The sequence below is a fragment of the Chiloscyllium plagiosum genome, unplaced genomic scaffold, assembly GCF_037043375.1.
Source record: "Chiloscyllium plagiosum isolate Xiang-an unplaced genomic scaffold, Cpla_swu_hap1 HiC_scaffold_4, whole genome shotgun sequence".
Lineage (NCBI taxonomy): Eukaryota > Metazoa > Chordata > Chondrichthyes > Orectolobiformes > Hemiscylliidae > Chiloscyllium > Chiloscyllium plagiosum.
The window spans coordinates 113,982,689-114,005,985 of NW_028270142.1; positions in this window are offsets into that span (position 1 = coordinate 113,982,689).

Below are 23,297 nucleotides of genomic sequence, written 5' to 3' on the forward strand. Positions count from 1 at the left end.
AACTTTTCACTGTACTCATGTGATAATAAAGCTAATTCAATTCAATTCAATGAAACGTCAGTCACCTTGAATCACTGCAGCCCTCGAGGTGAGTCCACTATCACAGAATTGACAACTCTCTAATAATTAAAGATCAGTCTCCAAGATACTACTTTGTACAATTTTGGGATAAAAGTCATAAGGGCATTAAAAATATTTGTCTTTGTGGTTTTATTTGAACATTTCTCTTCCAAATATAAAAGTGTTGACAATGAAATAAAGGACTATTTTGGTAACAGTTGGCCATCATCCAATTAATTGATCGTTTTGTTTTTCAATTGGCATAGGATGAATATTTTTGAAACATAGAAACTAGGAGCAGGAGTAGACCATTTAGCTCAATGAGCCTGGTTTGCTGTTCAATGTAATAATTACCAATCTTCTATCTCAACTCCATATTCCTGCTCTCTCTCTTTCTGTGTATTCTTGGTTGTCCTCTTACTGTTTATTCTCCAAGGGTTATTGAAAATTATGACTTCAGTCATTCCACCATGATCATCATAGCTGTCTATCTGCAAACTTACAGGAGTATGCCACTCAACTGTTCAAACCTATTCCACCATTCACAAAGACCATAGCTAATCTGATTACTCCACACACCCACCTACCTTTAATATCTAAACATTTATCAGTCTCCTTCTTGAATTTACGCAGTGACCTGGCCTCCACAGCTTTCTGTGGCAGTGAATTCTACAGCTTCACCATCACCTGAGTCACACCATCTCAGTCCAAAATGGTCTACTCATATCCTGAGACTGTGACCCCTGGTTCTAGACTCTCCAACGAGGGAACATTCTCTGGTCTGATCTGGTCTGTTTAGTCCTGTTAGAATTTTATACTTTATGATCAGATCTTCTTTTGTTCTTCTAAACATTCTCCTAGTGAATACAGACCTAGTCAAACCAATCTCTTCTCATGCAACAATCCTGCCAATTCCTTTAATTAGTGAAGAAATCAAGGGGGAAGGGGAAAGTGGAGTTGAGGATTATCAGATCAGCCATGATCTCATTAGTAGTGCAGATGTGATGGGCTACTTCTCCTAATGGTCTTACCAGCCTAACAAAAGTTGGTTGAGCTCCCACAATATAAAGTATACGTTGTCTTAGCTAGGGAAAACAAAATTGTACACAGTACTCCCACTGCAGCTATAGTATAACTGCAGTAAGATGTCCCTACTTCTGAACTCAAATCCTCTTTTAATGAAGGCTGATATACCATTTGCCTTCTGAACTGTTTACTGTACCTGCCTGTTTATAGAACAGTACAGCACAGAACAGGCCATTCAGCCCACGATGTTGTGCGGACCACTGATCCTCATGTATGCACCCTCAAATTTCTGTGACCATATGCATGTCCAGTAGTCTCTTAAATGTCTCCAATGACCTTGCTTCCACAACTGCTGCTGGCAACATATTCCATGCTCTCTCAACTCTCTGCATAAAGAATCCACTTCTGACATCCCCTCTATAATTTCCTCCAACCAGCTTAAAACTATGACCCCTCATGTTAGTCATTTCTGCCCTGGGAAATAGTCTCTGGCTATCGACTCTATCTATGCCTCTCATTATCTTGTATACCTCAATTAGGTTCCCTCTCCTCCTCCTTTTCTTCAATGAAAAAAGTCCAAGCTCAGTCAACATCTTTTCATAAGATAAGCCCTCCAGTCCAGGCAGTATCCTGGTAAACCCCCTCTGAACCCTCTCCAAAGCATCCACATCTTTCCTATAATAGGGGGACCAGAACTAGACGCAGTATTCCAAGTGTGGTCTTACCAAAGTTTTATAAAGCTGCAACAAGATCTCAAGACTCTTAAACTCAATCCCCCTGTTAATGAAAGCCAAAACACCATATGCTTTCTTAACAACCCCGTCCACTTGGGTGGCCATTTTAAGGGATCTATGTACCTGCACACCAAGATCCCTCTTCCTCCACACTGCCAAGAATCCTGTCCTTAATCCTGTACTCAGCTTTCATATTCGACCTTCCAAAATGCATCACCTCGCATTTATCCAGGTTGAACTCCATCTGCCACCTCTCAGCCCATCTCTGCATCCTGTCAATGTCCCGCTGCAGCCTACAACAGCCCTCTCTACTGTCAACGACACCTCCAACCTTTGTGTCATCTGCAAACTTGCTGACCCATCCTTCAATCTCCTCACCCAAGTCATTAATAAAAATTACAAACAGTAGAGACCCAAGGACAGATCCCTGTGGAACACCACTCACCACAGACTTCCAGGCAGAATATTTTCCTTCTACTACCACTCGCTGTCTTCTGTTGGCTAGCCAATTCTGTATCCAGGCAGCTAAGTTCCCCTGTATCCCGTTCCTCCTGACCTTCAGAATGAGCCTACCATGGGGAGCCTTATCTTCATTAGTGTACAAGGACACCCTGATCCTTATCTACATCTACATTTCTGAGATTATCATCAAATAATACACTGCTTTTCTTTTTTCAGTTTGAACTGTATATTTTCACTTTAATCAACATTGTACTACATTTATGTTTTTGTGCTCACATATTCAAGTTATGATGTGGAGGTGCCGGTGTTGGACTGGGGTGGACAAAGTTAAAAATCACACAACACCAAGTTATAGTCAAGCAGGTTTATTTGGAAGTACAAGCATTCGGGGCGTTGCTCCTTCTTCATGTAACTAGTGGGGCAGGATCATACGACACAGCATTTATAGTAAAAGATCAAAGTGTCATACACATGATGCGATCAGTATATCTAAAAATTGCCCAGTTATCAAACAGGCGACATGCATTTTAAAATGATGCATAATATGAATGGATGCATGGAGTTAACAAATAGTGGAAGCATGAAAGTCAGGAGGCAAGGGTTCATGCGATGAAAGTACAAGCATATGAAGTAAGAGCATAACAAGAATCTATCCACCCCTGTATTAAAACTATTCAATGAAACCGACTCCAGCCAGATTTTGGTTAATTGCATATACTGCCTGCTGCGGCACCAAACCATACGGAGCAACTGGGTTCTTCATTTGATTCCCAATTAACACAGTTATTTTGAAGAACCTTATAGTGGACTGGTGATTAAAGTGACTGGGACAGAGTTTAATTTAATTTTCGTACACCACAGGAATTCAAATTAATTTATATTTCTGAGGAACTAACATACAGTGTTCTTCACACAGGTCTTACAAGGGGAAGCAAGAAGTGATTTAATTTATTGTAATAGGGAAGAACCAAAGCAATATAGTTTATAATAGAGTTATAGAGATGGAAAGTGTGGAAACAGACTCTTCACTCCAATTTGTCCATGCTGACCAGATATCCTAACCTAATCTAGTCCCATTTGCCAGCACTTGGCCCGTATCCCTCTAAACCTGTCCGATTCATATATCCTTCCATATGCTTTCTAAATGTTGTAATTGTACCAGTCTCCACATTTTTCCTCTGGCAGCTTACTCCATGCACATACCACCCTCTGTGTGAAAACGTTGCCCCTTTGTTCCCTTTTAAATTTTTCCGCTCTCATCCTAAACCTATGCCCTCTAGTTCTGCACTCACCCACCGCAGGGAAAAGACCTTGTCTGTTTACCCTATCCATGCCCTTCATGATTTTATAAACTTCTATTAGGTCACCCCTCAGCCTCCGACACTCCAGGGAAAACAGCCCCAGCCTATTCAGCCTCTCCCTATCACTCAAATCCTCCAACCCTGGCAACAGCAGAGATTGTCATACTCAGAGAGGTTGCAACATGGTTTTGGAGGAGAATTACAGAAAACTAGATTAGATTAGATTACTTACAGTGTGGAAACAGGCACTTCGGCCCAACAAGTCCACACCAACCCGCTGAAGCGCACCCACCCATACCCATTCCCCTACATCTAACACTACGGGCAATTTTTAGCATGGCCAATTCACCTGACCTGCACATCTTTGGACTGTGGGAGGAAACCGGAGCACCCGGAGGAAACCCACGCAGACATGGGGCGAATGTGCAAATTCCACACAGTCAGTCGTCTGAGGCGGGAATTGAACCCAGGTCTCTGGCACTGTGAGGCAGCAGTGCTAACCACTGTGCCACCGTGCATCCCACTAAAACTAGCTACAAACAAATAAGTTTCAAATGGGCAAGCAAAATGAAATTACAAGCCAGTTAGGAAGATTATTTTAGTTTGAAATGACCGGGTGAGCAGCAGTGAATGGGCTCCCCTATTCTTTCTCCGTAGGTCAGAAGTTTAAGTTCTTTTTAAAAAAGGCTCTGCATTCCCCAATTAAAAAGTGGTTAAATATTTTTACTCCAAAGGAGCCAATCAAAGGTTTCCTTGAGTTAAATAAGGAGTGAGTTTATTACTTGTTCATGCCAAGAACAGTAATAAAGTTGCAATGTCAAGTATACAACCTTTGGCAGTTGCTTGGCTCTCAGACACATGCACGGGTACAAAGTTAAAAGGGCGTAGTGAAGCAAACATGGAGAATGTTGGAGAAAGCCAAGATATCTGGCAATATCTTCTGGGAGAGAAACAGAGTGAACATTTAGAATCTGGTAATGCTCTTATTCAGAACTGAAAGATTTTGACGTTTTATTTGGTGGAGGAGGAAGATGTAGATGATGTTTTTGACGCCCAATGCAAAAGACAAAGATGTTGTTAATGGAAGTGAAGGAAAAAGAAATGTAAAAGAAAAGGTTGGGGTATGGAGGATGGGGAGGAGTCAGTGGAGAGGGGAAGAGAACATAAGCAAAATGGAGACAAGATATAATGTGGTCAGTTTCTGAACTTGTTCAATCCCACGTTGAAGCTGTAAAGTGCCAAAGTGTAAGATGAGATGTTGTTCCTCGAGCTTGCGTTGTGCTTCAGTGGATCATTTCAGCAAGCCCAGGATGGAAGTGTTAGCATGGTAACAAGGTAGATTATCGAAACGGCAAGCAACTGGGATGTCAGGGTCATTCTTACAGAGAGAATACTGTAAAGAATTCACCCAGTTTGTTTGGCATCGCCAATATTGTGTGCAGCAAATGCAGTTGAATGGATTAGAAGAAATACAAGTAAAATGCTACTTCTCCTGGAAGGTATACTTGAGGCCATGGTCAGTAAGGAGGGGGGAAGTGAATGGGTAAGTGTTATACCTTTTATGACTATATGGGAAGGTGCCATGGGACACTGTGGAAGTTTCTGGGGAAGTGGACCAGTTTGCCACAGAAGGAATTACCTCTTTGGTATGCTGACAGTGGAGGGAAGGGTAAGATGTGTTTGGGGTGGCATCCTGCTGGAGGTGGTGAAAATGGCAATGGATGAGGGAATGCAGAGAATGGTGGTGTAGAAAACAAGGGAAGCTATTTTGTCGTCCTGGGAAGGATGAGATGGGGTGAAGGTAGAAGTGCAGGAGATAGGTTATACATGGCTGAAAACCCTCTCAACCACAGAAAAGGATTGGTTCTAATATAATCAAAATTAAAAGACTATATACAGTTTAGATGTCCCTGAATCCAAAGGTTTTACTCTGAGGCATTATTTGATTAGTTGTTATCCTGGATGCATTCAGCAGTTGTGATTATTGCTGATATTTTTAAAGTTCTCAGTTCAATGCTGCTTCTTTCACTGTCAACTAGGTCTTTTTGAAAGAAAGAGAGAGAGAGAGAGAGTCCTTTTTCAGTTTGCACTGAATGTTGCATTCTTAGTTTCGTTTCTCTTGGTCTACTGAAAACCACCTTCAAACAGAAGCAGTTTGTATATTCAGTATCTGTGTAAGTTATTGTCCCTGGTAATTACAGTAGATGTTTCTTCTCCAACATACAAATATTCTCCCAAAGGTATAAATCAGGTAGGAGATGATTACTTTAACAAGCTTGCTATAGGGTCTGACTAAGTAATCTTTTACCCTTAGGGAAAAGTTCCTTTCAGCTTAGTCTTTGGTGAATAAATATCACAAAACCTGACCAACCTGTGTAGGTCAGGTGATTCCAGTGGCCAATTTAAGTCAATATTTTGGTCTGTTTTCATGAGAGTTCAAGTTTTGGCTAATGGAATTCAAAAATTAACACTCTGTAGTATCTTTCATAATACCTCACTTTGGCAAGGAATGAAACATGAACAATGTTTGTCCCTCTTATTCAAGTGTGCATTCCATTGCCGGGTCGTGATGGAATAACAGTTTTTAAAAAGGGACAATCATACACATTCTGCATTCACTTTCTTGTCTTTAACCTGTGTTTAAAATTTGTTTTCTGAGTAGCAACAGTAACAGAAATTGCTGGAGAAGCTCAGCAGATCTGGCAGCATCTGTGGAGAGAAAGCAGGAGTGAATGTTTGAAATCCTGTGACCCTTCAAAGCTGTTGATATTATGTATTTTGAATTTTTGCAGAGCTGTGCTGCTGTCTGAGTTTTAACTCTTTACTGCCTAATTGTATAATCTATGTTCCTGCTTTAGGCATTTTTACAAATGTGATTTCTAAACTGGTAGGTGGTTATTTTGATTTTCAACTCCCATCTGGTGTCTGGATTTAAGTTCTCTGCCTCATTCTCACTGAAATTTATATTAATTCATTTTGTCAAGTTGTTTGGAAGCTCTGTTCTGTTCCTTGGATTTCCAAGTGAGTAATTCTATTTTTAACTCTGGTGGCTTCTAGAGGTGTCCATCAGTTGTGTCAGCTATGGGTACATTCCATTTCCTGTATCCATTGTTTTCGTAATGTGATTTCCTCTAACCTGTTCTACATTTCCTGGAACTTCTATCAGATAGCTGTACTGCTCATCCACTTTCACTGTTCCGGTAAGTGAGGCACTCTGTTCTGACCCATTTGAGAATTTCTCTGGAAATGGCTTATCTGTAACAGTTTCTGATAGCCAGATCTTTGACTCTGCCCTGTCAATATTGCTTATTTTCTCTAGCTGTTTCTTGCCTCATTTTAAGGGTTGGGATATCTGGTCAGCATGGATGGGTTGGACCGAAGGGTCTGTTTCCATGCTGTACATTTCTATGACTCTATGACTCTAAGTGTGCCCCTTTTAACTTCTTCAGGTTCTCTCCTGACCCGTTCTGACACTGCTAGTCTGACATCATCTCTGTTTATTTCTTGTGCCAACCCAATTCTCACTGGTTCAACTGCCTTCTGTAGGGTATTGCTTTTAGAGCTTCATACTCACAATTACCTCATATTGGCAGTCACCAATTTGTAAGAAATTTTCTGATCATTTATTGAGTTAAGAAGCAACAATTTAAGTATAATACGTTAGCTAATTGGATAAAGTATTCAACTGTGCCAAATGGGGATAATACTAGAGGACAGGCTTTTGACACAAAATGTTTTGGTCTTGTTAAAGTGTTGTGGCAACATCCTGCTCTCTAACTGAGGAGTTCAGGAACCCTTCTCTCAGTTTGTCCTCTCCTTCTGGTCTGCCTTCCATCTGCCTGTTGATACATACGTAGGACTGGGAATGAAGTTCTGCTGAGGAATTATAAACAGCTCATGGTTAAAGTGAAGAGCAGAACCTCAAAGGTAATAATCTTGGAATTACTCCCTGGCCTACTTGCAAATAAAATTAGAGATATTAGATTAAGTGCATGTAGGAGATTGATGTAGGAGAAATGGGTTAGTCCTGACAAGAGAAAGAACTGTTCCATTGGGATGGGCTTTATTTGAGCCACACGGGAAATGTACAGGCAAATTGTATCATGCTTTAATTAGAAACAAGGGTTCAGTTGTAAATAAGTTTAAAATATCAATAGAAACAAGAGAGCAGAGGTGCAAGGTAGTGAAGAGGTGAACCATAATCAAAATGTGAAAGGAAGGATTAGAAAATTTATACAGGAGAGTGCAGCAGACATTTGAACCAGAGAATAAATAATGGTAAAGAAGTTAAAGCTTAAGGCTATTTATCTAAATGCATGTTGCGTTTGTAACAAAATAGTTGAGCTTATGACACAAATATACTTGATAGTTATTATGGAGAAGTGATTACAGTGTGACCAATACTAGGAATTCAATATTCAAGGGTCTTTGATAATCCAGAACAATGGGCAAAAAGGAACAGGACCTTGGGTAGCTTTATTAATGAAGGAATATTAATGAAGTGAAGGCTGTACAATTGCAACATTTGGATGAGTATATGAATAGGAAGGGTTTGGAGGGATATGGGCCGGGTGCTGGCAGGTGGGACTAGATTGGGTTGGGATATCTGGTCAGCATGGATGGGTTGGACCGAAGGGTCTGTTTCCATGCTGTACATCTCTATGACTCTATGACTCTAAGTGGTGAGTAGTGAAATAGGTGCATTGGATTATGAATTTGATTGGAAACACTAATGTCCTTTAGGGAAGAAATCTGCTGTTTTTACCTAGTCTGGCCTGCTCCAGACCCACAGCAATGTGGTTGACACTGAACTGCCCTTTGGACAATTAGGGATGGGTAATAAATGCTGGCCTGGCCAGTGATGCCCATATCTATGAATGAATAAAAAGGAACAAAGGACCTGATGAACCACGAAGACTAAATGCAGGCAAGTTATCAGGGTCAAACATCCTGCATCCAAAAGTTGTAAAGCAAGTGCCTGCACTGACAGAAGAGGCATACTCCAGACTTCACCAGATTATGGAAGGATTCCATAGGATTGGAAAACTAATGTGACACTCTTGTTCAAGAAGGGAGGGAAACTGAAGGCTGGAAACTATCGACCACTTAGCATAAGATCTGTCATTGGGAAAAATCTAGTGACCATTATTAAAGAAATAGCAGAATATTGAATAGAGCCTTTTGCAACCCAACAGAGTTAACAATATTTTGTGAAAGTGAAATCATGTTTAACAAATTTTTTAGAATTGCTAGGATATAACAATAAGAGTTGGTGAGGAGGAACTGATAGATGTAGTGTATTTGGAGGCATTCAGTAAAGTTCCACATAAAAAGCTATCGTACAAGATAGGAGCTCATGGTATTGGGGTAAGGTATTAGTATGGATAGAGGATTGTTTAATACATTGAAGAAAGAGTGAGGATTTTTTTCTAGGTTAAAGAAACATAACTGGTGAAGTGTCACAAAGATCAATCCTCGGCCTTCAATTATTTATTATTGATATTAACGACTTCGAATTTGAAGGGGGGAGGGCTGTTGGTGGCTGAGTATAATACATCCAAATTTGCTAATGATGTAAAAATAGATAGATGAGTATGTTGTGATGAGGGCATGAGGAATGTTCAAGGGAATCTAAACTGGTTGAGTGAATAGACAAAAACCTGTGCTGGAAAGTGCAAAATCATGCACTTTGGTAGGAAGAATCAAAAGATAAACCATTATTTAAATGAAAGAAAACCTAAAAATGTGCTAGGAGGACTGATCTGGGTGGCCTATTCTTTAAAGAAGAAGTAAGGTTTTCAGTTTGTGTGTAGTCATGATTTGGAGATGCCAGTGTTGGATTGGGGTGTACAAAGTTAAAAATCACATACCAGGTTATAGTCCAACAGGTTTAATTGGAAGCACTAGCTTTCAGAGTACTGCTCTTTCATCAGATGGTTGTGACTACCTGATGAACGAGCAGCACTCCGAAAGCCAGTGCTTCCAATTAAACCTGTTGGACTATAACCTGGTGTTGTGTGATTTTTAAGTTTGTGTGTAGGTCTTGAATGTTTTCTTCTCTTTCTTACAAGTAGCTTAAGTGTAAAATTGATACTGGTGCAAAACAAACTAATTACAATAAAGAGTAGTGTGCAGGAATTCTAAATAAAATATGATAGTATCGGTAGGACAGGTGACATGTTGTTGCTACTGCACGTGGAAGCTGCTGAGAACCAAGGTGATCCAGGGTGAACACATCTGCAAAAACTCTTTGCAGTTTGAGGAATTTTGGATCAGATTTGAGGAGCTGGAGTCCAGACAATAGACATTGCACCATATCAGGGAAGGAGAAAGTTACCTGCCCACTTTGTTCCAAAGTACACATTCCTGATGAAGGGCTTATGCTTGAAACATTGATTCTCCTGCTCCTTGGATGCTGTCTGACCAGCTGTGCTTTTCCAGCACCACGCTCCAGACGCTGATCTCCAGCATCTACAATCCTCACTTTTCTCCAAGAGCCAGTCATAGTCCTTAGATTAGATCATTCAAATTTAGTTGGTGATCAGGAAAAGGAGTGAATGGCTCAGGTAAGGCAGATATGGGATTTCAGGGGTAATGTTTGAGGAACTTTGACCCCTGCAGTTGTCAAAAAACTACAAGGTTCTTGCAAGCTGTATGGACAAGATTAGGACTGCAAGGATGATGAGAAAAACTGCCCACAGCACTGTGATACAGGGATCCATTCAAGTGCAGGGAGGAAATAGGAATGTAGTGGAAGGGCAAAATAAAATTAGGGGACAGATACTGTTCTCTGCAGCCATAAGTATGAGTCCCAAAGACTGTGTTGCTTGCCCAGTGCCAGAATTAAAGACCTCTCCTCATGAGAAGAGGACTTTGGAGTGGGAGGGGAAGCATCTAATGGTTGTCATCCTCCTTGGTAGCAACAAAAATTGATAGGACTAGAAAGGAGGTTCTGCGGAAAGAATTTGAACAATTAGGAACTAACTAAAAAGGCCAAACCTCCCAGCTGTTAATTAAGTCAAGACGTTAAATACGTGATTTAAAGTTTGGTATGGAAGGAATGAATTTCAGAAATCTTCAGGCTAAATAGAGGTAGGCTGACAGAGAGAACTTCTTTCAAAGTCACAATTTGGAGATGCCGGTGTTGGACTGGGGTGTACAAAGTTAAAAATCACACAACACCAGGTTATAGTCCAACGGGTTTAATTGGAAGCCCACTAGCTTTCGGAGCGCTGCTCCTTCATCAGGTGATAGTGGATGGCTCGATCGTAACACAGAATTTATAGCAAAAATTTGCAGTGTGATGTAACTGAAATTATACATTGAAAAATTGTCTGTTAAGCCTTTCATCTGTTAGAATACAGCGATAGTTTCACTTCTTTCATGTGTAAATCACAAAACCCTTTTTTTTAAAGTTGCATTCTCGGGTTAGCTGTTAACAATGGTGATAGCTAGACAATATGTTGAAGGTGTTAGCCCCCTGTGTTCTCTGTCTATGACCTGATGTTTAGATTGATTCTAATCTAAAAAGTGAGATAACAGAGTTTCACATGCAGTTTTTGAGCTCAGAGTTCTACATGAATGTATGCAGTTTTTGAACAAAGTGCAATGTAACTCTGCAAATACAAATTCACCCCACAAAATATATGTGTGCATGTGGGTCTTTGTCTGTCTGTATGTGTGTGTAGTGAGTGCAGAGTGTCTTAAGTCTGTGAGGGGGTGCATGTGTGAGTGTGGGAGTGTGTGTGTCTATAAGGGTGTGTGTGGGTGTCTGTGTGTACCTGTGTCCATGTGTATGTGAGTGTGTGTGTGTAGTAGTGCAATGGTGATCACCTGTAATGTGACATGAACCCAAGGTCCCGGTTGAGGCCCTCCCTATGGGTACCGAACTTAGCTATCAGCCCCTGCTCGGCCACTTTCCTCTGCTGCCTGTCCCGAAGTCCACCTTGGAGGATGGTCACCCGAAGGTCCGAGGCTGAATGTCCTGGACCACTGAAGTGTTCCCCACTGGGAGGGAACCCTCCTGTCTGTTGATTGTTGTGCGATGCCCATTCATCTGTTGTCGTAGCCTTTGCTCGGTTTCCCCAATGTACCATGCCTCCGGGCATCCTTGCCTGCAACGTTTCAGATAGACAACGTTGGCTGAATCACATGAGTACTTGCCATGTACAAGGTGGGAGGTGTTCCCATGCGTAATAGTGGTATCTATGTTCACAATCTGACACGTCTTTGAAAGTCATATCCTTTGAGGTCATTGACTGAATCAGTTGCATCGTTTTTGGCCTGTCCCACCACAGTGGGTGTGGTTTAAATTTCATGAATTGTGACTACTCTGAAATCTGTATATACTGATAGTCCTGCCATTAGGATCTACTGGGAAGTTGATTTTGAGGAACCAAAATGAGCTTGCATATTGGCACTGCAGTGTAATTCTGCCAATGAAGGGAACTGGTGATCTGTTAACTATGCTTTGAACCAGTTTCTTGTAGGTTGTTCAATGGAGTTGATGTCTTTCAAGAGGTATAGTGGTAATATGTTGGCGCTGGCTCCCTTGTCAATTTTAGCTTTTAGTGTTGTTCTGCCTTTTTAGAATGTGTGATATCAATGGTTACTGAAGCTTCTTTTCAGCTCTCCAAAAGCTTGGTCATCCTCTGAAATTTGCCTTTCAGTTAGTTGAATCTGAATCTCTGATGCGTTTGCTTCATATTAACATTTTCTTTGCTGCAAATAATGTGATGTTGCACAGTCTTATTGGTCTCTGATATTTTGTTCTGGGTCTAACTTGTCCTTTGGAATCATATTTCCTACATGTGTACCATATTTTACAGATATCAAGAAAAGCTGGACAGCTTTTGGATAGGTGCAACAATCAGCATTTATTGCAAATATTTTTGGTATGATGTTCTTTGCTGACTAGAGCAATAGTGTTGACCGTCCCTAAAGCATATAATTGTAGTTGGCCTGTCACTATGCTTCATATTTGTATCCATCCTTGTGTAATGTACCAAAGGTATTGCCTGAAAGATCCTTCCTAAATGCTTTAATTATTGTAGATGTGATAAATTAACTCAATGAGCCTTTCAGACTCATGTCCTTTCATGTGGCATATTCTGCCTAACTGGTCAATAGTCTTGGGGCTGCTGTCTGTATGACGAGTTAGAGTCTGTTAATCTTAAGGTTAATTTTTTATGTGGAGCTGGTCCTTGAAAACTGTCCATGTGTTTTCTGGATCTTTCTGATCATCCACGAAATACTGGGTATGCTAATTTTCCAAAGGCTTTGCTTGCTCTTCTCTCTGCATCATCCGTCACTTGCTCTGTAAAGTAGAACATTTTTCAACAGTTGTAATTCAGTAAAGGTATTCCTGGATTCTGCCCAATCCATAATGATGCTTCTGCTATCCATGATCAAACCTTAAAAACATTACATACCTGATTTTGTGGCTACACATGCTGTTTCTTTGCTTTTTAATTAACAGATTTTTCTAATCAACTTGTTCAGAAATATTATTACACACCACCGCAGCAGGTGGGACTTGAACCCAAGCCTCCTGGTCCATGGTTAGGGACACTACCATTGCACCACAAGAAGACCCCACTGCTTTTTTCTAATTTAACTGATTTTTCTAATCAACCTGTTCACAGATATTATGACACACCACTGGATTTGAACTTGGTTCTCTCAGTCCAGGGCTTTGGACACTACTACTGTGCCACAAGAGGGCCCTTTAAGCCTACTACTGCTTTTTTACTAGCAGAAGAATCTATCACTCTCTGATTTGCAGCTTTTGTATCACAATGAGGAACATACTCTGTCTCAGCTCAAAAAATGAAACGCAGCCTTTTTATTTTCAATTGATACATTCCTAGTAATTTATTTTATCTTGAATTAACTTATATCCCAATCAAAAGAGATTAGGACTATCTCCTTGCTGGTTAATTGTCTATCTAAAAATCTGTACAACTGTCTGAACTCACAGAAAGTGATGCTGTTTAAAGGGTGAGAAGTTGACTCTGTGTTTGAATTCTCTGTTATCCAAAGCTGCAGTCCAACCAGACAAAACTTCAGTTAGTTTTCCAAATACCTACCATTGAGATTTAGGAGTCTTCTTTATAGATGACTACTGCTGCTACCCATGATCTTGCTGCCAGAATGGTATTTTAATCTCCTATAACATAAGAAACTGGACACAGATATTGTGCATATTTCAGAACTGAACAGAAATTTATCATAGCCAACTAATATATACACATAATAAATTAATGACCATATCAGTGTCTGAGCTCACATTAAGCTATTAAATTTAAACCAAGGAGCATGTTTCTTTTTGCATGTTGTGCTTCATTTGATTCCCAGGCTAAAATATGAAGTGCTCGAGTTTTAAATCCTTTGGGCACATGCTATGATACAATGATGTTGTCATGAGTTTTTCTCTTAAAATTGGTACTGACATATTGACTGTTTTTTGGGGGTTAGTGAAGGGCATGGTGTTAAAACAAAGTGCTAATGAACAGAGAGCCTTGGGGTTCAGGTATGTAGTTCTTTGAAAGTTGTGTCACAGGCAGACAAGGTGGTTAAGAAGGCATTTAGCACACTAACCTTCATTGCTCAGACCATTGAGTGTAGAAGTTCAGACGTCATGTTGCGGTTGTATAGGACGTTGGTGAGGCCACTTTTAGAGTACTGTGTACACTTCTGGTCACCCTGCTATAGGAAGGCTATTATTAAATTGGAGAGAGTTCAGAAAAGTTTTATCAAGATGTTGCTGGGACTGGAGGTTTTGAGTTATAAAGAGAAGCTAGGACTTTTTTCACTGGTGCATAGGAAGTTGAGGGGTGATGTTATAGAGGTTTATATAATTGCGAGGGGTATAGATAAGATTAATAGCAAAGGTCTTTTCTCTAGGGTCGGTGAGTTCAAAACAAGGTTTGACCTGTTGGACTATAACCTGGTATTGCGTGATTTTTAACTTTGTCCACCCTAGTCCAACACCGGCAGCTCCAAGTTATAGACGATTACCTGTACATTTAAAAGACATTTGGATAGGTATATGAATAGCTGAAAATGTGTTGCTGGAAAAGTGCAGCAGGTCAGGCAGCATCCAAGGAACAGGAGAATCGACGTTTCGGGCATAAGCCCTTCTTCAGGAATGAGGAAAGTGTGTCCAGCAGGCTAAGATAAAAGGTAGGGAGGAGGGACTTGGAGTAGGGGCTTTGGAAATGCGATAGGTGGAGGGAGGTCAAGGTGAGGGTGATAGGCCGGAGTGGGGTGGGGGCGGAGAGGTCAGGAAGATGATTGCAGGTTAGGAAGGCGGTGCTGAGTTCGAGGGATTTGACTGAGACAAGGTGGGGGGAGGGGAAATGAGGAAACTGGAGAAATCTGAGTTCATCCCTTGTGGTTGGAGGGTTCCCAGGCAGAAGATGAGGCGCTCTTCCTCCAACCGTCGTGTTGCCATGGTCTGGCGATGGAGGAGTCCAAGGACCTGCATGTCCTTGGTGGAGTGGGAGGGGGAGTTAAAGTGTTGGGCTACGGGGTGGTTGGGTTGGTTGGTCCGGGTGTCCCAGAGGTGTTCTCTGAAACGTTCCGCAAGTAGGCGGCCTGTCTCCCCAATATAGAGGAGGCCACATCGGGTGCAGCGGATGCAATAGATGATGTGTGTGGAGGTGCAGGTGAATTTGTGGCGGATATGGAAGTGTCCCTTGGGGCCTTGGAGGGAAGTAAGGGGGGAGGTGTGGGCGCAAGTTTTGCATTTCTTGCGGTTGCAGGGGAAGGTGCCGGAGTGGAGGTTGGGTTGGTGGGGAGTGTGGACCTGACGAGGGAGTCATGGAGGGACTGGTCTTTTCGGAACGCTGATAGGGGAGGGGAGGGAAATATATCACTGGTGGTGGGGTCCGTTTGGAGGTGGCGGAAATGACGGCTAATGATACGTTGTACATGGAGGTTGGTGGGGTGGTAGGTGAGGACCAGTGGGGTTCTGTCCTGGTGGCGGTTGGAGGGGCGGGGCTCAAGGGCGGAGTAGCGGGAAGTGGAAGAAATGTGGTGGAGGGCATCATCGACTACGTCTGGCGGGAAATTGCGGTCCTTGAAGAAGGAGGCCATCTGGGTTGTACGGTTTTGGAACTGGTCCTCCTGGGAGCAGATGCGGCAGAGACGAAGGAATTGGGAATATGGGATGGCGTTTTTACAGGGGGCAGGGTGGGAGGAGGTGTAGTCTAGGTAGCTGTGGGAGTCAGTCGGTTTATAGTAAAACCGTAAAATTGAATATGTTTCCATTAAAAAAATCTTGCTTTAGTTCCTCTTTCTCTAGAAATTGCAGAAACTCGCAACCCTGAGCATTTTCTTCATACATACATTCATACCTGATAGTGGCACTGTTGAGTCTATTGAAGTCAATGGCACCAGCACCAACCTGCCTCAGGCATTTTGTGTTTTCTGCAGCCCCAGCACAACTGGACTACATTTATGTCTGATTCTAAATATGCCTGTGGTATAAATGGTTTGATTTCTATATTATAACTAGGGATATTTATCTTCTGAATTTCAAAATGGAACTGGCAGTGAACACTCAGAATTTGTCAGCTTTTGGAAATGAAAGACAGTTGAAGTTGAAACTCAAGTGAAACATGTTTTAGACATCCACATGCTATGAATAGGAGTATCCGAAATATTGAATTGGTTTTGTTCCATCTCCACTTTGGATTTTCGATAATGTAAAATTTTAAACAATTTCACTGAGAAGGGATTTTGGCAGACTGTTGTAAGAATCTAAATTCAACTTACAAAATGGAGTATATATGGCTGCCATAGCATGTGCAGATGATCACCATGTCAGTCACAGCAGGACCTCTTGACGGTATCACCCATGCATGCCCACATGACATCAGTGCATTGTGCAAGAGAATGCCAGCCTGTTGATGTTGATGTGAATTCGCATATAATGGTGTGGAGGTCTGTAGTCCCTCATTATATTGCAGAGACACAGACAAGTCATCAATTCAACAGCCACAGATTGCAGAGCATTGACTGTCACTGCATTAGTTATAAATTAAAACTAAGCTAAAACAGTTGATTGAAATACATAAGTTTTCAGAGAGCAGCATTCTGTCCTAGATCATGAGATTAAAAACTGTACAAAACACTTTAAATGTAGTCTCGCCAAACTGTGCAAAAGTGTTGTAAAACTTCATTATTTTTGAGCTCAAATTTGCTTTAAATAATCTGTGACAGGCAGCTTGTTTTTGGGATTGTTTCCTGAATTTATGTGCCATTTTCCTGTGTGCCTTCTTCTGGTGTGACAGGCAACACATCTTTGTGACAGGCTGCTGCTGTTCCATCATTGACATGGTACTGCATCCATTGCTTTATCAGACATTGGGCAGGATCTTATAGGAGCCTGAAAAATGAAGGGCATGATAAGAAATCTAGAAGAATTGCATGAGAAGTCTGATGAGGCTTATCTCAATGTAGGGAGTAACTGGCTGCATTTGCCAACTAACTTCCAAGTGTTGAGATTCTCACTAGGCAGGCAGCTGCCTATTGACAGGTATTATTAACACCAAATCTCACATCATTAATATTCAATTTCCTTCTAGTGCCTGTACACTTTGGAAACAGGCCCTTCAGCCCAACAAGTCCACACCGACCCTCCGGAGAGTAACCCACCCAGACCCATTTCCCTCTGACTAATGCACCTAACACTATGGACAATTTAGCATGGCCAATTCACCTGACCTGCACATCTTTGGACTGTCGGAGGAAAAAGGAGCACCTGATAGAAACCCACACAGACATGGGGAGAACGTGCAAACTCCACACAGACAGTTGCCCAAGGCAGGAATCAAACCCAAAACCCTGGCGTTGTGAGGCAATAGTGCTAACCACTGAGCCACCATGCCACGAACAGTATGATGATGACAATTCTCAATATGAAAGTCAGAACAGGTACCAGGCAACTTCAGCTCACTACTTGTTCCTATAGACCACCATTTTGGACACCCAGAATCAACATTCCAGGGCATGCTGCAAGGCACCATTTGCATATATCACTTGTCCACAGGCACTGGTTTCCAATAGCTGTCTTCATGGCACCTCTCTGATTCACTTGCAGGAGACTTCTGCACTTCAATGCTGCACCTCAGAGGGTCACCAGCAACTAGCACTGACAGGATTCTTTAGATAGGAAAAAGTATTCAGCTTATGGATTAGACCAGGCTGCTGTTCTGTCACTGTCTCAGCACTCACTCACTTTGAGTCTAGCTGGATGCTCATAGCATCCATGTCTTGGCTTGCTTTGCCTTTCCATTTTTGCACTTTGCTCCCTCAGCCAGACATACTAATTTTGCTCCAATTAGTGCAAACAAAAAGCCAGGGAATTTGTCGTGGTTGTCAGCAGTCCTCAGCCACATCAAGGGAGAATGTCCGGGCTCCCTGCACAGTAAGTCAAGGGCAACCTCTGATGCCAGACATAGGGTTTGAACACAGTCATCCGCCTGATTTGTTTTTTTCTGTGTCCTATTGTGGGCTGTTTTCTTGTGTAATGAGAGGAAGGAAGTGATTGAGTGATTTAAAAATGGGTAGCACATCAGTTATTGCTGGTGCAAATGATGGAAAGTGGTGATTTGTCCCAAGTGAATGAGTAGGCAGTGCAAAGAGTGTGCAGGGTTGACAATATCAGGTGTGGGGTGTATGGGACTATTTGAGGGAAGATGTAACATGCAATAGTGAGAATGGTAGAATATGAGCCTTGTAGGGCAGTGTGTGCACTAGCAGAGATCGAGTCAATGTACGGTAACAGAGAGAATGGTAGCTCTTAACCTAGTAGAGTGTTGAAAGTCATGTGCCTTCTGCCTGTACTGCTGGCAATTCCTCCAAATGGCTGAGACCACTCTGGCCTGGGTAGCAAATTTGGCTCAGGTTGACAGAGTCTGGTGTCATGGCCGCTTTTGCCAGTCTTCGAGAAGAAAATGGCCATCCCTTGCATTATGCTGTCCACTAGGACTTCCTGCTTCCTGTCCACCAAACAAAATGTCAATTTCTCCTTCTCTGCCATATCTAGGGCAAATGTCAGTCACTGTGCAAGACAGTTCCCACCGTATTATCCCACCACTTGCACTCAACTCATGCATGAGTAGTTTGTTTATCTCGTCAATATCTGCCATATGTGCATAATCTTTAAATTGGGCAATCCTTTTATGGGAGGTGTGCATATTAGGTATTGCTTGTTCATCTAAGTAATGTTCCTGTTCCTTCGCTGGGAAGTGTTTATCCCGTGTCATTTCTTGTTTCCTTGGTAACTGTCGTTCCATTTCCATTGTAGAGATGTTGTAGACCACTGAGTCTAATGGTTCATCTGTGAACTGTGCACGTGGTCCACTTCTTCCCCTGCAGTGAGGAACACTCCAGTTATGCGTACAATCTTGCAGTTGTGACAGTATATCTGGTCAATCAATTCCACCAGAGTCATGGAGTCATACAGCACAGAAACAGATATTTCAGTTCAACTTGTCCACATTGACCAGACATCCCAATCTGATCTAGTTCCATTTTCCATTATTTGGCACGTTATCCTTATAAACCCTTCCTATTCATGTACCCATCGAGATGCCTTTTAAATGTTCTAATTGTACCAGCCTCCACCACTTCATCTAGCAGCTTGTTCCATTCATGCACCATCCTCTGCTTGAAAAAATTACCCCTCAAGTCCTTTTTAAATCTTTCCCCTCTCACTTTAAACCTATGCCCATTAGATTTGGACTTCCCTGTCATCAGAAAATGACTTTGGCTATTCACCCTATCCAGGATCCTCATGATTTTATAAACCTCTCTAATGTCACCCCTCAGCTTCTGATTCTCCAGAGAAAAAAGCCCCAGTCTATTCATCCTCTCCCTATAAGTCAAACCTTCCAATCCTGGCAATATCCTTATTCACCTTGTTTTAACAACATCCTTCCTTTAGAAGTGTGGTGAGAACTGCATGTAGTATTCTGAAAGTGGCCTCACCGATGTCCTGTACAGCCACAGCATGACATCCCAACTCCTATACTCAATGTTCTGATCAATGGAGGCAAGTGCCTTCTTCATCACCCTGTCTGCCTGTGACTCCACTTGCACCTGCACTCCTAGGTCTCTGTTCAGCATCACTTCCCAGGGCCCTACCATTTACTGGATAAATCCTGCTCTGGTTTCCCTTACTAAAATGCAACACCTTGCATTTATTTAAATTAAGATCCATCTATTACTCCTCAGCCCATTGGCCCATCTGATCAAAGTCCTGTTGTACTTTGAGATAATCTTTTTTCACTGTCCACTACACCACCTATAGACCTTATCGAGGTTGGTAAAGTCATGAGAGGCATGGATAGGGTAAATAAACAAAGTCTTTTCCCTGGGGTGGGGGTGTCCAGAGCTAGAGGGTATAAGTTTAGAGTGAGAGGGAAAAGATTTAAAAGGGACCTAAGGAGCAATTTTTTTCATGCAGAGGGTGGTGCATGTATGGAATAAGCTTCCAGAGGGTGTGGTGGAGTCTGGTACAATTACAACATTTAAAAGTCATTTGGATGAGTATATGAACGGGAAGGATTTAGAGTGATATGGGCCAAATGCTGGCAAATGGGACTAGATTAATTTAGGATATCTGGTCAGCATGAATGAGTTGGACCAAAGAGACTGACTCTGTACATCTGTACATTTCTATGACTCGAAATAGTGATATGTAAGCGTCAAAATGGACCAGTCCTTAGTGGCCTGAAGGGTGTATATAGTCAGTTAGGGATTACTGTCAGTAGGGAACTTATCCAATTCCTATCTCATAGGGTGGCAACAGTCAGTCACAGGCTTGGTGCGACATGACGCTGGTGAATCTTGTCCTTACTTTGGAAATTGTGTCAGAGTCAGTTCTTGAGGTCAGGTGCATGAGTCCAGGCATTACAGGCAGGGTACCATAGAGATATCAATCCAGGGGTCAGCAATCAACCAGGGCTGTCCTTTGAAGTCAGTCTGTAGGGTGGGCAATGGGCAGCAATAGGGATTTGATCAAAAACGGTCAGGAGGCTTATTGGGGCCAATCCATGGCGTCATGAGAAAGCAGGTAATTCAAGGGCAGGATGAGTTTCATTGTACTCAGCCACTGAGGGAATGGTCACTGTGATAGGAGGCAATGCAGTTAATAAGGTGGGAACCCATAGAGAATAGAAGGTGACTGGGAGCTCTCTAAGAGAGTATTCAAATAAGTCACAGTTACTCAGGCTTCTGTAAGTGGAGAGTATTGTGCCAACAAGGAAAGGGAATTCCAAGGTATCATGGGCTATGGGAGTAAATTGGTTATATTACTAACGCTATTAGGGAGCTCAACAAAAATGGAACATGAAGGGTGGGAGGAGCAATGGTGGATCACAGGCGGAGCCTGCAAGTCATGCACAAACACAAAGTTGGAACCTAACTATTTCAGATCGAACATTAACTGCCCAGTAACTTAAAATGGCAGTGACAACGTATAAAGTAGCGGAGTCAGTTAGTTTCTTTCGTTCAGACTGTAGTAAAAAACATTGATTTTTGAGGCCCTGCTTCATTATCATTGCCTCCAGTGATTAAAGTAATCCCACTCATCTGCCTTCAAAATACACTTCATCAACAGATGTACAAGAATGTAGATGAAAAACTATGGCCTCAAGCAATCATAGCCTTAACATTGTTCATACTAATTACCTCCTTATTATGTAAGTTAAATAAATGGCATGAGAGCAAGGAACTTAAAAGAAGAACCTGAAGTTCATATTTGATAACTACATTTCATAGCAAGTTCAGGAAGATGTTGGAACAAATTACTCCAGACGCTGGAATCTATTGAAAATAGCAGATGCTGGGGATGACAGCAGGTCAAGCAGTTTCCCTGGAGAGAGAGCAAGTTAATGTTTCAAGCAGCGGAAGAGCTGTGATGAAGAGTCATCTAAATTCAAAACATTAGCTTGCTCTCTCTCCATGAATGCTGCCTGACCCGCTGTGGTCTCCAACATTTGTTGTTTTCAAGTTCAGGAAGATAATGCTTCACGAATGTCACATTTGCACACTGCAATGCATATATCCAAAGAGGTGAGATTGTGATGTGGAAGGCAGCCATTTCTTTGTGGGGAGGAATTTCAAGGTGGCTTACTGTCAGAATTATAGTTCCAACATAGCGCAAAGCTTTGTTATGCAATACAAATTGGTAAAGGCCAATACATCATCTCAAGGCATGATAGTGACCTCCTTAGGAAGCTTCCATGTCACACTATGTGGAGGCATAACATCATACATATTCTTGGCAGGCAAGAGGAAAGGTTAGCAAGAGTAGGCAGGAATGGCCAATTTGAAGCACAACTACATTAGCCATGATCGTAACAAATGGCAGAGTAGGCTTGAGGGATCGAATAATATATTCCTGCTTATATTTCCCATGTTCACATGTCCATTGTTATGAACATGAGCACTCAGGTGCTCCCTTAATAAAATTGTGTTATCTTTATGACATTTCCCACAGATTATTCTCTCATGGAACTCATATGGAGAACACTGTCACTGGAATCATTGCTGACAATGTCAGAGTGTAGAACATTGTCAGCAAGGCGAGCAAAAACAGCAACTTCCAGCACAGCACACAGCCTCCAGAGGGAAAAACAGCAAGTGAAGATCCACCAAGGGAGTGGAAGAGAATGATAAAACGCTGGATCTATTGGCCTTACTATCATTATCTTTAATTGTCTTCAAAATAGCGCATGTGACAAATAAGGAAAGATTAAGGTTCTACTCCAACATCAGTGAACTTTGCAGTCTGCAAGAAGAGGACTTGTGCTCAAAATAGCTGTGAAGTAATTTCATCTTCATGACCATCAAAGTTATAGTTTCACTGAATTTGTAGACCAGTGACTCTTTCCAATGAGCAAATGGAGACCTTTGCAGCATTTCCCAATACTCGTCCCATGAATGCATGCTACGGCTATTTTCTCCACAGCAAACCTCTTTATATTCTTTTCCAGTAATAATGAGAGTTAAATATCCAAAGCATTGCTGGTGTCTCCTAGGTCTAGGTAGCTATTGACTGCAACTATGTTGCTTTGAGAGTGCTCTATCTTTAAACATGCAGACTGTATGAAAAGAAAAAGTTCAAATTATATTTGATGATTGATGCCACATTTTAAATGTCTGCACCACGTATCTTGGGAGCTGGCAAAGTTTTTACATGCTAGAGAACTCACAGGTTCCTGTCTCCTTCCAAACCCTTGGGCCACATAGGAATGACTGCTGAGAACTAAGGGCTACCCTTCCATAAAGGGCTCATGGCACCTTTAAGAAATCCACAGATTGATGCAGAATAAAGAGAAAACACTGCTCACATTTCAACAAGGGCCATAATTGGACAGAGCTGGGTCTCATGAAGGTGAGGTTTTAACGTCTGGACTACTCTGACAAGGCCTTGCAGTATAAATCAAGAAAAGTGTCCTGCACAATTGTGACATGCTGTACCCTTCACAACTGGAGTCAACAAAGTGGTGGGTTTTAAGGGCAATCGGGGGAATGAGTGAAGGGATCCTGAGGAAATTGGGGATCAAAAGTAATATTCTGAGAATGAAAATGAGGCTGAGGATCTGGGTATTGACCAGGAAGACCATCCAAGATATCATGACAGAGCAATGTATTGAAGAGTCCAAGAGAGAGAGAGAGAGAGCACCTAATTGAAATC